Here is a 14,219-nt window from a genome sequence, read left to right as displayed (position 1 = left end):
GCGGCGTGTAGTGGGGCGTGGGGATGTGGGTGACGCCAGCTACTTGAAGTATTGATATTATCCCTGGGCTCTTATTCTATCCTTACCTTATTTGTGGCAGCACTTTAGACAACACTCCACTTTCTGGCTGCTACGTGCACTACAAGCCACTAAGTGCACTACAAGGCACTACCGCTACGTGCACTACAAGGCACTACCACTACGTGCACTACAAGCCACTAAGTGCACTACAAGCCACTACCACTACGTGCACTACAACCACTACGTGCACTACTACTAAGTGCACTACAAGGCACTACCACTACGTGCACCACAGCCACTACCGCTACGCACTACAAGCCACTAAGTGCACTACAAGCCACTACCACTACGTGCACTACAAGGCACTACCACTACGTGCACTACAAGCCACTAAGTGCACTACAAGGCACTACCACTACGTGTACTACAAGCCACTACCGCTACGTGCACTACAAGGCACTACCGCTACGTACACTACAAGCCACTACCGCTACGTGCACTATAAGCCACTACCGCTACGTACACTACAAGCCACTACCTCTACGTGCACTACAAGTCACTACCGCTACGTACACTACAAGCCACTACCGCTACGTGCACAAGCCACTACCGCTACGTGCACTATAAGCCACTACCTCTACGTGCACTACAAGCCTAGAGAGAGAGAGAGAGAGAGTATTGACCTGCGCCTCGCTCAGCACATTTTTACGTGTTCTTGAAGGCATCTCCTACATCGAAAGAAGAAAGTATAAAAAGAAACAAAAACACGAAAAGAAAGGAAAGAAACGTCTATCAAAGTTGTTTTGAAAGGTGATAGAATACTTGAACTAGATGACGTAATGCTGAGTAATGTAATGTATGTATGTAAAGTAATGTATGTATGTATGTATGTATGTATGAAGAGTAATGTATGTATGTATGTATGTATGTATGAAGAGTAATGTATGTATGTATGTATGTATGTTCAGGAATACTGATTTTTAGCTCCAGGTTCATTATGTGCGAATGAGTAAATGAATGAGTATTTTTTTTACACACACTATCCTTCACAATTCACTAAGACAACCATCAGTAATACAAGAACTATTTATATCAATTCCATTCAACATCAGATAAAAAAAAAACAATAAAACATCTCCCATGTTTAACCCTTTGATGACGATGATTTAACCCTTTGGCGACGATGATTTAACCCTTTGATGACGATGATTTAACCCTTTGACGACGATGATTTAACCCTTTGACGACGATGATTTAACCCTTTGACGACGATACTGCCCGGCCAGACCTTGGTTGAATTTCTCTCACTTAACCGTAAAGAAACTAAGTGAACACAGTAGAACATTCCATCACAAAACTGGGATAAAAAATTATTCCTCTAGGATTACAAATGTTCCTTCACCATCAGACGTCAATCAATGTCGAGGATTTGTACACTTAATCTCACCGAAATAAACCAAATATATAGGCTACAGTATGTAACCTAACCAAGTATATTTGTAACCTAACCTAATATATACGTAACCTAACCTAACCTTTTATATGTAACCTAACCAAACCTTATACAGTATATGTAACCTAATATAATATAACCATCTCAGTGGCACCCCTCACCATCTAGTGGCACCCCTCACCATCTATAGTGTTATTCCTCACCGTCTATAGTGTTATCCCTCACAGCTTATAGTGGCACCCCTCACCGCTTATAGTGGCACCCCTCACCGCTTATAGTGGCACCCCTCACCGCTTATAGTGGCACCCCTCACCGCTTATAGTGGCACCCCTCACCCCCTAGAATGGCACCCCTCACCGTCTCCAGCAAGTGGCAAGATCCGCTACTCGACTTGGCACCTAGAAAACTCTGTATTCACCCTGCCTCCCACCCTGCCTCCCTCACCATCCCACCTTCTCTCCCTCTTTCACCATCCCACCCAATCTCCCTCACTCACCACCCCACCTTCCTTCATCATCCCATCCTCTCCCCCATCACTCCACCTTCCCTCCCTCCTTCATCCTACCTTACCTCTCTCCCTCACCACCCCGGTACCTTACCCTCCCTCACTCACCATTCCACCTTCCTTCTTCACCCCCATCCTCGCCCTCATCACCTCACCATCCCATCCTTTGTCACAATCTACAACCCAGGATGCAAAAATTGTGACCTCCTCGACTTGGAGCCGTGACCCGTGACCTACTTTCACCCAAATTGTAGCAGCTCCTCCTCCTCCTCCTCCTCCTTCTCAGCCAACACCCCACAACCACCGTCAAATTTAATGAAAATCGTTGAACTCGTTATGGAAACATTTCCTTGGCATATAAACATACACACACACACATACACACACACACACATATATACACACACACTATACACACACACTATACACACTCACTATATACGCAAACCGAACAAAAACAGACGCACACATTACGGTAAAAAACAAAACAAAACAAAGACAGACACACAAACACAAGAGAAACAAACAAAACCCTTCCCACACACACACACACACACACACACACACACACACACACACACACACACACACACACACACACACACACACACACACACACACACACACACACACACACACACACACACACACACACACACACACACACACACACACACACACACACACACACACACACACACACACACACACACACACACACACACACACACACACACACACACACACACACACACACACACACACACACACACACACACACACACACACACACACACACACACACACACACACACACACACACACACACACACACACACACACACACACACACACACACACACACACACACACACACACACACACACACACACACACACACACACACACACACACACACACACACACACACACACACACACACACACACACACACACACACACACACACACACACACACACACACACACACACACACACACACACACACACACACACACACACACACACACACACACACACACACACACACACACACACACACACACACACACACACACACACACACACACACACACACACACTTTACACTTTTACACACACACACACACACACACACATACCTTCGCTTTCGGGTATTGTAAATATATAATACAGAACATAAATGAATTATTACCGTTTTTTATGCACCAGAAATATGTAGACTGTATCGAGCACTGACTGCCATCATGGAGTCTAGCTTATACAATGTGCCAATACACACCACTACCCTGGTTCGAGTACAATGTAACCCTGGGTGAGAAGAGCATGACTTTACCTCGGTACCAATGGAGACTTGAGGAGGGCACTGACTGTACTAACAAAAAAAACAACAACATTCATTCATTAGAGAACTACTTACAGTATGCCCTATTATTACTGTCACCGAGTGTATGATGTAGTGTGTGTGTGTGTGTGTGTGTGTGTGTGTGTGTGTGTGTGTGTTAATCTGATGGAGTATTGAGGTCAGGGAGCAATGTTACGAGGGCGACGACTTGCTCTAGTTACACCACCACCACTACTACCACCACTCCTACCACCACCACTCCTACCACCACCACCACCACTACAACCACTATTACCACCACCACCACCACTACTAACACCAATACCACCAACAACACCATAATCCCATCACCACTACAACCACCCCATCACGACCACCCCTCCACCACCACACCAGCAGCAACCAGGGCATCAAGACCCAGGTCACGTGCCCAACACGATATACGATGTGGATAACTCTGCTAAAATGACTCAACACCTGACACGTTAAGCCATACCCAACGAGGGGAGGAAACGAGTTATCTGACGTAACGTAACTGTGGTAGCGTGTGTGGTAACGTAAGTGAGGTAACGTAAGTGAGGTAGCGTAATTGTGGTAGCGTAAGTGTGGTAACTAAGTGAAGTAAAGTAAGTGTGGTAACGTAAGTAAGTGAGGTAACGTAAGTGAGGTAACGTAAGTGTGGTAGCGTAAGTGTGGTAACGTAAGTGAGGTAGCGTAAGTGTGGTAGCGTAAGTGAGGTAACTAAGTGAAGTTAAGTAAGTGTGGTAACGTAAGTAAGTGAGGTAACGTAAGTGTGGTGAGGTAACGTAAGTGTGGTGAGGTAGCGTAAGTGTGGTAACGTAAGTGTGGTAACGTAAGAAAGGAACTTAATCGTTACGGTAGAATTTCTGTAATACATTTCTAAATACTTTTAAAACAGGATAGCTAAGTGCAGACATATAAGAATCAAAGTGGCCATGTGCCGTAATTTTAGAACCAAGTGGCCATGTGCCGTAATTTTAGAACCAAAGTGGCCATATATTGCAATTTCTATATGAAGGACCATACCCAATAATTCTTAAGTCAGTGACCTTTAGAAATGCACTTGACCTTGGCACCATTAAGGGAGATATAAAACGCTGTATATAAGCTCCCTGGCCCTTGTAGTTCTTCCTGGAAAACAAACACACACACACACACACACACACGACTGTTTTTATCATTCCTGCCCCATGAAATAAAGTCAGGTTGGGTGAGAGGGACAATAATACACAGGTGAGAGGGCAGTAATACACAGGTGAGAGGGCAGTAATACACAGGTGAGAGAGACAGGTAGGTGAGGGGGCAGTAATACACAGGCGAGAGGGACAGGTAGGTGAGGGGGCAGTAATACACAGGTGAGAGGGACAGGTAGGTGAGAGGGCAGTAATACACAGGCGAGAGGGACAGGTAGGTGAGGGGGCAGTAATACACAGGTGAGAGGGACAAGTAGGTGAGAGGGACAAGTAGGTGAGAGGACAGTAATACACAGGTGAGAGGGACAGGTAGGTGAGAGAAAGATGACAGGTGAGAGGGTGGCAATCAAGCTATAGGTCACAGGTCAACAACAGGTTCACAGACCCGACGGCAGGCTCTCGGCAGGGCAGGGTGAGAGGGAAGCTGTCATGGCCGGGAGGAAAGAGAGGGAGGAAGCTGTCATGGCCGGGAGGAGGAAGCTGTCATGGCCGGGGAGGAAGAGGCTGTGATGTGGGGAGGGGGAGAGGGGAATAGGCTGTCATGGCCGGGAGGAGGCTGTCATGGCCGGGAGCTGTCATGGCCAGGAGGTTATGAGGGGGGAGAGGAGGAAGGGAGAGGAGGGAGGAGGAGGAGGGAGGAGGATGTGGGAGGGTGAGGAGGAGGTAGCAGGATGGGTGGGAGGTAGCAGGGAGGTGAGGGAGGAGTAGCAGGGAGGTGGGGAGGTAAGCAGGATGGGTGAGGGAGGAGTAGCAGGGAGGGTAGAATCTATCAATAAAAGACTGTATCACACAAACAAGACTTCTCCTCTCCCTCACTATAACCCCACACACACCTGTCACTGCTCTCCACACACTACAACCCCCACACACTGTCACTGCTCCCACACTACAACCCCACACACCTGTCACTGCTCCACACTACAACCCCACACACACCTGTCACTGCTCCACACTACAGCCCCCACACACACCTGTCGCTGCTCCACACTACAACCCCACACACCTGTAGCTGCTCCACACTACAACCCCACACACCTGTCGCTGCTCCACACTACAACCCCACACACCTGTTGCTGCTCCACCCTATAACCCACACACCTGTCGCTGCTCCAAACTGCTGCTTCATGATATGTATAGAAAAAGTGTTAACTCCACTATGATCCCCTGAACTTAAACAGGTGTGTAGTGCAGGTGTGTAGAGCAGGTATGTAGTGCAAGTACGTAGAGCAAGTGTGTAGAGCAAGTGTGTAGTGCAGGTGTGTAGTGCAAGTGTAGTATAAGTGTGTAGTGCAGGTGTGTAGAGCAAGTGCGTAGTGCAGGTGTGTAGTATAAGTGTGTAGTGCAGGTGTGTAGTATAAGTGTGTAGTGCAGGTGTGTAGTGCAGGTGTGTAGTATAAGTGTGTAGTGCAGGTGTGTAGTATAAGTGTGTAATGCAGGTGTGTAGTGCAGGTGTGTCTCCCCAGCACACCTGTATCTGGGACTGATTTTCAGGACCAGATACACTAAAAGCATCCTTGTCGTCTCTCCCTTTCTCATACATACACAGAGTATATACATAACACACACACACACACACACACACACACACACACACACACACACACACACACACACACACACACACATCCCTCATACATCCTCCCCTCTACACGTCACTCCCCTCTTCACGTCACACCCCTCTTCACATCACCAACACACACGTCACCCGACACGTCACACACCCCTTTACGTCACCAACACACACGTCACCCCACACGTCACCAACACACACACACACATCACCTCACACGTCACCAACACACCTCCCTGGAATTGGCTGACTAGGAGTGACATCACAATGACGCGTCGAGATCTGCTGGTGTCAGGATCAATGAAAAAAGTGAGGAGGTTGTATGGTGAGCCTCCTGGTGCTTGTGTGAGAGTCTTGGTGCTTGTGTGAGCCTCCTGGTGCTTGTGTGAGAGTCTTGGTGCTTGTGTGAGACTCGCGGTGCTTGTGTGAGAGTCTTGGTGCTTGTGTGAGACTCGCGGTGCTTGTGTGAGAGTCTTGGTGCTTGTGTGAGACTCGCGGTGATTGTGTGAGACTCGCGGTGCTTGTGTGAGACTCGCGGTGCTTGTGTGAGAGTCGCGGTGCTTGTGGCAGAGAGACTCATGGTGGCAGCTAATGAAGTCTTGGGGTGCTTGTGTGTGAGACTCGCGGTACTTGTGTAGAGACTCGCGGTGCTGTGTGAGAGTCTTGGTGCTTGTGTGAGCCTCCTGAGTGCTTATGTGAAGTCTTGGTGCTTATGTGAGACTCGCGGTGCTTGTGTGGGCTCACTTGGTGCTTGTGTGAGAATCTTGAGTGCTTGTGTGAGACTCGCTGTGCTTGTGTGAGACTCGCGATGCTTGTGTGAGAGTCTTGGTGCATCCTCCTCCCTCCTATTCTCCTCTTCCCCCACCTCTCCCTTCCCTCTCCCCTATCTTCCTTTTCCCCCACCATCATCCTCCTCTCCTCCTCCTCTGCTCCATCTTTTATCCCCCTACCTCCACCTCTCTCTCCCTCTCCCTCAGTACAAAATAAAACCTCTACAATCAGTAAACTTTTACCATTGGCCAAAACTCACTAACGAACTTACATATAAGTTAAAAAATAGTAGAGACAGAATTGTGTGTGGAGAGAGGACTTTTAACGTTTACAGAGGGAATATACCCCCAGACCTCCCGCGTCCCCATCGGTCCCTCCACACCCCGTCCCCACCCCGTCTCCCATCCCCCATCCCTCTACACCCGTCTCCCCACCCCGTTCTCCACCCCCGTCCTCTACCCCGTCTCCCCCACATCCCCCGTTCCTCCACACCCCCGTTCCTCCACCCCCGTCCCTCTACACCCCCCCACTGTCCCATTCCTCCATCCCCCGTCCTCCATACCCCCCGTCCTCCATACCCGTCCCTCTACACCCCCCGTTCCTCCCACACCCCCGTTCCTCCATACCCCGTTCCTCCATACCCCCATCCCCTCTGCCCCCGTCTCCCCACATCCCCGTTCCTCCATCCCCCGTCCCTCCACGTCCCCGTTCCCTCCACCCCATCCCACACACCCCCGTCCTCCCACCCGTTCCCCCTCCACACCCCCGTTAGATGGAGGTGAAATGATAATTGATAAAGAGATGAAATAATAAACAAGAGAATGTGAAATAATTTAGTGAAGAAGAGAAGGATCGCGTGGAAATAAGCGAGACAATACTTAACATGTTATCCTCCGTAAATGTCTTGTTACCAGATCCCATCCTATTTCTTCAAGACAGGTATCCAGTTCGACAGTGGTTGGAGAGGCAGAGGAACAGATAGGAAGTCTAGTGCCTGTACCGACAGACAATAACTAACCCATGACACAACCCTAACACACTATTAGCTTAGCTAGGCGGTCAGCCCGCCCTCTCTTACCTCCTCCTAAACTTCTTCAATTTCCGCACTATAACTTCCTTCTCCCACCTCTAATCTTCTTTCACCCTCCTTTCTCTACAAAAAAAATATATATGGATGTTACTGACCACATATGGTGGGCAGCCGGTATTTACATGGGGTGAGGCGGAAGAGAGGACAGCCTTATGGTTAATGTTGAGTGGGAGTATTACAGGCTGAGGTGGACAGCCTTGTGTCATCCATGCCGGACTGGCTTCCCACCTTCATTGAAAAGGAAGGCGGCTGGAGAAATTATTGAATAAACGTTGGTCATGATCCATAGTGTCTAAGACTGCTGAGGAATCGAATTAATTATGTTTATTAAAAAAAGGTTTATTGTATGGATCATTGTAATATACTTCAAAATTGAGTCGAACACATTATAAACCAGACAACATTTATGGTTACGTTGGGATTAAATGACAATAAACTTGGGTCATGATGCATTTATCTTATTTTCCACTCAACCTTTATACCAGTGGTTGTGTGGTGGAGTCCCTCTTGGGAGACACTGCTCACCCAGGTTGCTCAAGTGTCCCGCCCTCCTCCCCTCCTGTGATCCACTACACCGCGGTTGTGAGGGCCTGTATGGAGAGGCCATTGTCGCGAAGGGTGATAATGTGACCTCTTAGCACTAAATCAACGTCCCTCTGATTCACACTTGGTCGGTGGAGCTCGTGGTCACTCTCAGCTGTGGTGGTGACGACAACACCTCGGTGGGGCTCGTGTAGGGCATGATGACCATAGTTATAACCCTGGCGAGGCGTCCTGCAGTTTGTGTTATGTGGACGAGTCAAGAGAATTATCCTCGTCATAGGGGAGAACATTTGATGAACTGTTGTTTGTATGATAGATATTATGTTTGTGTGTGTCGTCATTTACCCATAAACGAGCATAATGGAATTTATTATACTTGTATACAGTATTCTTGTATCCAACAGCCACACTGTGATCATTGTAACTCTTACATGGCTAACCTAACCTAACCTAACCTAACCTCCCTTACCGTTGCATGAAGTAAAAATCATCACAATTGGTTATTTAGTTGTAGTCGTTAATATTAATGTAAACTTAACACAACACATGTCAGACGACGACCCGCCGTCAAGTAATGGTGGACCGGCCGTGCACCTCAACCTCCAGTGTACCATGAACTTATGTGTTGAACTGTACAAACACACTTTAAAATTGTCACAAACTCCAACACATCACCAGGAAAACAAAATCCCCAAACACGAAAAAGTTTAAAAATTACGAAAAAGTTAAAAAAAAAAAATACTATGTAAAAAAGAAGAGAAAAAAGAAGCATTCAGGAAATTAAATATGGCTAAATACAACGTGGGCGTGTCTCCCTATTCTCTCGTTTCCTCCTTCCTTCCCTTCCCTTCCTCTCCCTCCTTCCTTCCTTCTTCTCTTTCCACCCTCCCTCCCTCCCTTATCCTCCTGTTCCTTTCTTCTACCCCTCCTCTCTCCTTCCACCTTCTCCTCCCCTCCTACACTCTCCCTTACCCTATCATCCCCTCCCCCCTCCTCACCTCCATCCTCCACTCCCCTACACCCCCAACCACTGTACTGGAAACACGCACATAAACAGATCACAACAGTTGGCTAAAAGTTCCCAACAATGCACCAGGAAAGCGACAGAGGGAAAATTATATGAAAAACTTCCCCAGACAATTAAGAAAAATGAGGAAAAAATGAGGAAAATTGAGAGATGGGAGAAAATTGGGGAAAAATGGGAAAAATTGGGGTTTGGTGGTGTGTGTCGAGGTGCTTGGTTGCTGCCTAAAACGCCCTTTCCTTCATTGTGTTGGTTTGTATTATGCGTCTCACGTGTCACCAGTTAAGGAAGCGAATTTAGCTGGTTGAAGTTTTTTTTTTTTTTCGAAGAGAGAGAGGAGAGAGGAGAGAGAGGAGAGAGAGAGAGAGAGGAGAGAGAGAGAGAGAGAGAGAGAGAGGAGAGAGGAGAGAGAGAGAGGAGAGAGAGAGAGAGAGAGAGAGAGAGAGAGAGGAGAGAGAGAGAGAGAGAGAGGAGAGAGAGAGAGAGAGAGAGAGAGAGAGAGAGAGAGAGAGAGAGAGAGAGAGAGAGAGAGAGAGAGAGAGAGAGAGAGAGAGAGAGAGGAGAGAGAGAGAGAGAGAGAGAGAGAGAGAGAGAGAGAGAGAGAGAGAGAGAGAGAGAGAGAGAGAGAGAGGAGAGAGAGAGAGAGAGAGAGAGAGAGAGAGAGAGAGAGAGAGTTAGGAAAAGAAAAGAAAAGGTGAAGACGAAAGAAGTTACATAAGAGGAAGTGGAGGAGGAGGGAAAAGGGGATAAGACGAAGGAGGTGGAAGAGGAATTTAACGAAGATGAATGATGAGAACAAAAGAAGAGGAGAGAAGGTGGGAAGAAAATGGAAGGAGAGAGAAGAGTAAATAGAGGAGAGATTAAAACGGAAGAAGAAGAAGAAGGAGGGAGAGGCGGAAACTTCAAAACTCCAGAGGTAAAACATTTGTGCCAGCGTGAAGGACCACCTGACCTCAGCAACGCTAGAAGAAGTGACCGCTCTGGGTTTATAGTAAAAGGATGTGCGGAGCTGCTACTCCCTGGCGAGCGGGAGAGAGTATAATCCACTTATCATTAGCAAGGAGGACGAGAGGGGAAGAGAGTGGAAAGGAGGAGAGGGGAAGAAAGTTGAGAGGAGGAGAAGAGGAAAAGAGTGGAGAACAAGAAGAGAGAGAAGAAAAGGAAGAGAGGTGAGAAGAGGAGAGGAGAGGAGTGGAGAAGAGGAGAGGGGACGAGTAGAGGGGGAGAGTGGGTGAAGAGGTGTAGGGGAGAGAGGGGAGGAGGAGAGGGAAGGAGAATGAAGAGGAGGAATAGTATGGTGCCAACATCAGGGTGCCACATCGTATTACATGAGTGCCGCCACCACCCAGGGCCACCTCACAACGGGTCATCAACACTTGCACTCAATTTCAGGCACCGTCTCCTGGCACTCAATACTGACAAACACGAGTAAAAGAACCTGTTATCACCACACGCTGAAAAAACCCTTAGGAGAAAACCTTTTGACAGGCTTTGACAGGCTTCCTGGGAGGGTTCACTCGGGAGCTGCCTGAAGTAGGGTTCACTCGGGGGCTTCCTGGGAGGGTTCACTCGGGGGCTTTCTGGAGTAGGGTTCACTCGGGAGCTTCCTGGGAGGGTTCACTCGGGGGCTTTCTGGCAGGGTCTGCTCGGGAGCCTGGGAGGGTTCACTGGGGCTTCCTGGGAGGGTCTGCCTGGGAGCTTCTGGGAGGGTCTCACTCGGGAGCCTCCTGGGAGGGTTCACCTGGAGCCCCTGGGAGGGTCTTCACTGGGAGCCCCTGGAGGAGGGGTTCACCAGGGCTTCCTGGAGGTGGTCTGGCATCCCTTCACACCATATCAGGTACAAAACCCATTTCCGAACCCCCAAACCCTTAAATTCTGACCCCTTGAACCCCAAACCTCCTCACCCAAACCCATGACACTAGAACCCTCAAAACATTGTACCCATGAAACCCCAACCCCAAGACACCGAATCATTCATTCAGAAACCCTCAACCCCTGAATCTCGAAACCCCCGAACCTCTGAGTCCCGAACCCCTGATTCCCCGAAACCCTGAATCCAGAGACCCCAAACCACCGAATCCCGAAACTGCAAACCTCTGAATCCCGAAACCCCGAACCCTTTACCGACATGACGGGGCCATTTTGTTACGTAGGAGATGTGATTTTTCTGATACTCTAGTAATATATTGTATTAGTTGTGAATATTGTTATCAAGGTGTTATTTTTTTCTCCATCCTTTTTTTGTAATAATTTATATACCGGAGAGAAATAAAATGTTTTAAATGTTATCACTGTTGGTAAGGTCTCTCTCTCTCTCTCTCTCTCTCTCTCTCATACACATTAACAAATACATATTACATTAAAACACGCACAACACACACACACACACACACACACACACATTAATAAAACTGGACACTCATCAATACTTAGATACAAAAAACAGCCCCATGAGATAACAGACGTCCGCCGCCTACCTCCACCTGCACCCCCATTCACACTCCCCCTCCACCTTGTTCCATCTTTACAGGTGAGGTTAAGTGAGGTAAGGTGAGGTGAGGTTGGGTTAGGTGAAGCAGGAAACAAATAAAGGTACTCTAGGTTACAGCTGGTACATGTATTACACAAGTATTAAACCCACTGACTTAACTACCACACACTGAGGTCAACACCCCCATTGACCCCCTTTACTGCCAACTATATAACTATTATTAAAAACTCGAACAAACAAACAAAAATAACAGGAATTTAACTTATACCCCATCACTATTCCTCAGCCTCATCCCTATTCCCCAGCCTCATCCCTATTCCCCAGCCTCATCCCTATTCCCCAGGTCCTGCCTCTCCCCTTTCCCTAGTACTTCATTCAATCCCTAACCAGCCTCTCACCTCCCCTCTCCTCCCCCTCCCCCTCTCCTGCCCTCTCCACCTCTCTCCTGCCTCCCCTCCTCCCTGCCTCTCTACTCCCTCTCCTCCTCTCACCACTCCCACTCCTGCCTCTCCCCCTCCTCTCCCTATCTCAGCCTTCCTCCAGCTCCCCGCCATATTTTTCCCTCACCCTTCCTCCCTCTTCAAGTCTCTTCCACTTTCCTCCCTACCTCCCACCTCCTCCCTCCCTCCACCACTTTGCATCCTCCTCCTCCCACCCACCACCACCACCCTCCTTGCATCCCTCCCTCCCACCACCACCACCACCACCTTACATCCCTCCCCTCCCCCCACCACCACCACCACCACTCCCTCCCCTCCCCCACCACCCTTGCATCCCTCCCTCCCACCACCACCCCTCCTCCTCTCCACCATCATCATCCCTCACTCACCACCACCACATATCATCATCAACTACCCACCACCACCTGCACTTCCTCACCACTCCTTGCATCCTCCCCTCCTCCCACCCTTCCTCCTCCCACTGCATCCTTGCCATCCCTCCTTGCCATCCTCCTCCCTCTCCTTGCTCCCTCCTCCCACCACCCTCCTTGCATCCCTCCCTCCCCACCACCCTCCTTGCATCCCTCCCTCCCCCACCACCACCACCCTCCTTGCATCCCTCCCTCCCCACCACCCTCCCTCCTCCTCCCCACCCACTCCTTGCATCCTTCCCTCCCCACCACCACCCTCCTTGCATCCCTCCCTCACCCACCACTCCTTATCCCTCCCCTCACCACCACAATCCTTGCATCCCTCCCTCACCACCACCACTCCTTGCATCCCTCCCTACACCACCACACCTTGCATCCCTCCACCACTACCACCATCCCTCACAAGCATATCATATCTCTCGCGGCCTAAAAAAACACACAAAAACGCAAGACACAAAAGCTCAAAAGGTCAACACAGTCAACGCCAACGCCGCTTCAGCTCGTGTAAAAACAGGTCAAGACGCCATTCATTATGTAGGGCCAGCGAGCTAAAGTTATCCTCTCACTTGGTAACACAGCTGGTGCTTGAGTCAGTGCTTGAGTCAGTAATCACGTCAGGTCCCACAACACAGGGAGACGTCACGTGATATAATAAAGTAGTGTTAGTAGTAGTAGTAGTAGTATGTAAATAATAATAAACGTAACTGTAATAATAAAAATAACAAAAAAATGAATAACAACAATAATAACTCAAATAAAAGACAAAACAAAAATTATTAACCAGAATCATCACAACCTAACTTCTTTAACCCTTATCCACGGCCTTAGTACCAAAATTCGGGTTCGGGTTCGGGATCAGATCTAGGTTTCAGTTCGGGTCCGGGTTTGTACTAGAGACCGTGAAGATCATGTCGTTACTGATGGGTGATATGTTATGTTTACGAATACAACATAATTTCTTTAACACTCATGAAAAAATTTCCCATAAAAATACACAAATAAAATATTATTCCTAATAATTTTCGTAGCATCAAAACTTTCCATATATTAAAACGCAAAATAATGACTATCTTTGATGATTTTTTTTTATCTAATGGGAAAAATATATATAGTTTTATAGGACCGAGATGATATATGTATATAGAGTGACTTTGTTCTTATAGGAGAAAATATATAGAGTTTTAGAGGACCTACGTGAATATATTTATAATAGCAATAAGTCTGGCCCGGGAACAGCCTAAGGGGAGGGTACGAAGGGAGGGTGTGGGGAGGGGAAGTAGGGTGTGGGGAGGAAAGAAAGGTGTGGGTAAGAAGAGGAGGA

The sequence above is a fragment of the Homarus americanus genome, unplaced genomic scaffold, assembly GCF_018991925.1.
Source record: "Homarus americanus isolate GMGI-L3 unplaced genomic scaffold, GMGI_Hamer_2.0 scaffold51730, whole genome shotgun sequence".
In the NCBI taxonomy this organism is placed as follows: domain Eukaryota; kingdom Metazoa; phylum Arthropoda; class Malacostraca; order Decapoda; family Nephropidae; genus Homarus; species Homarus americanus.
Note: the sequence above shows the minus strand (reverse complement) of the source record.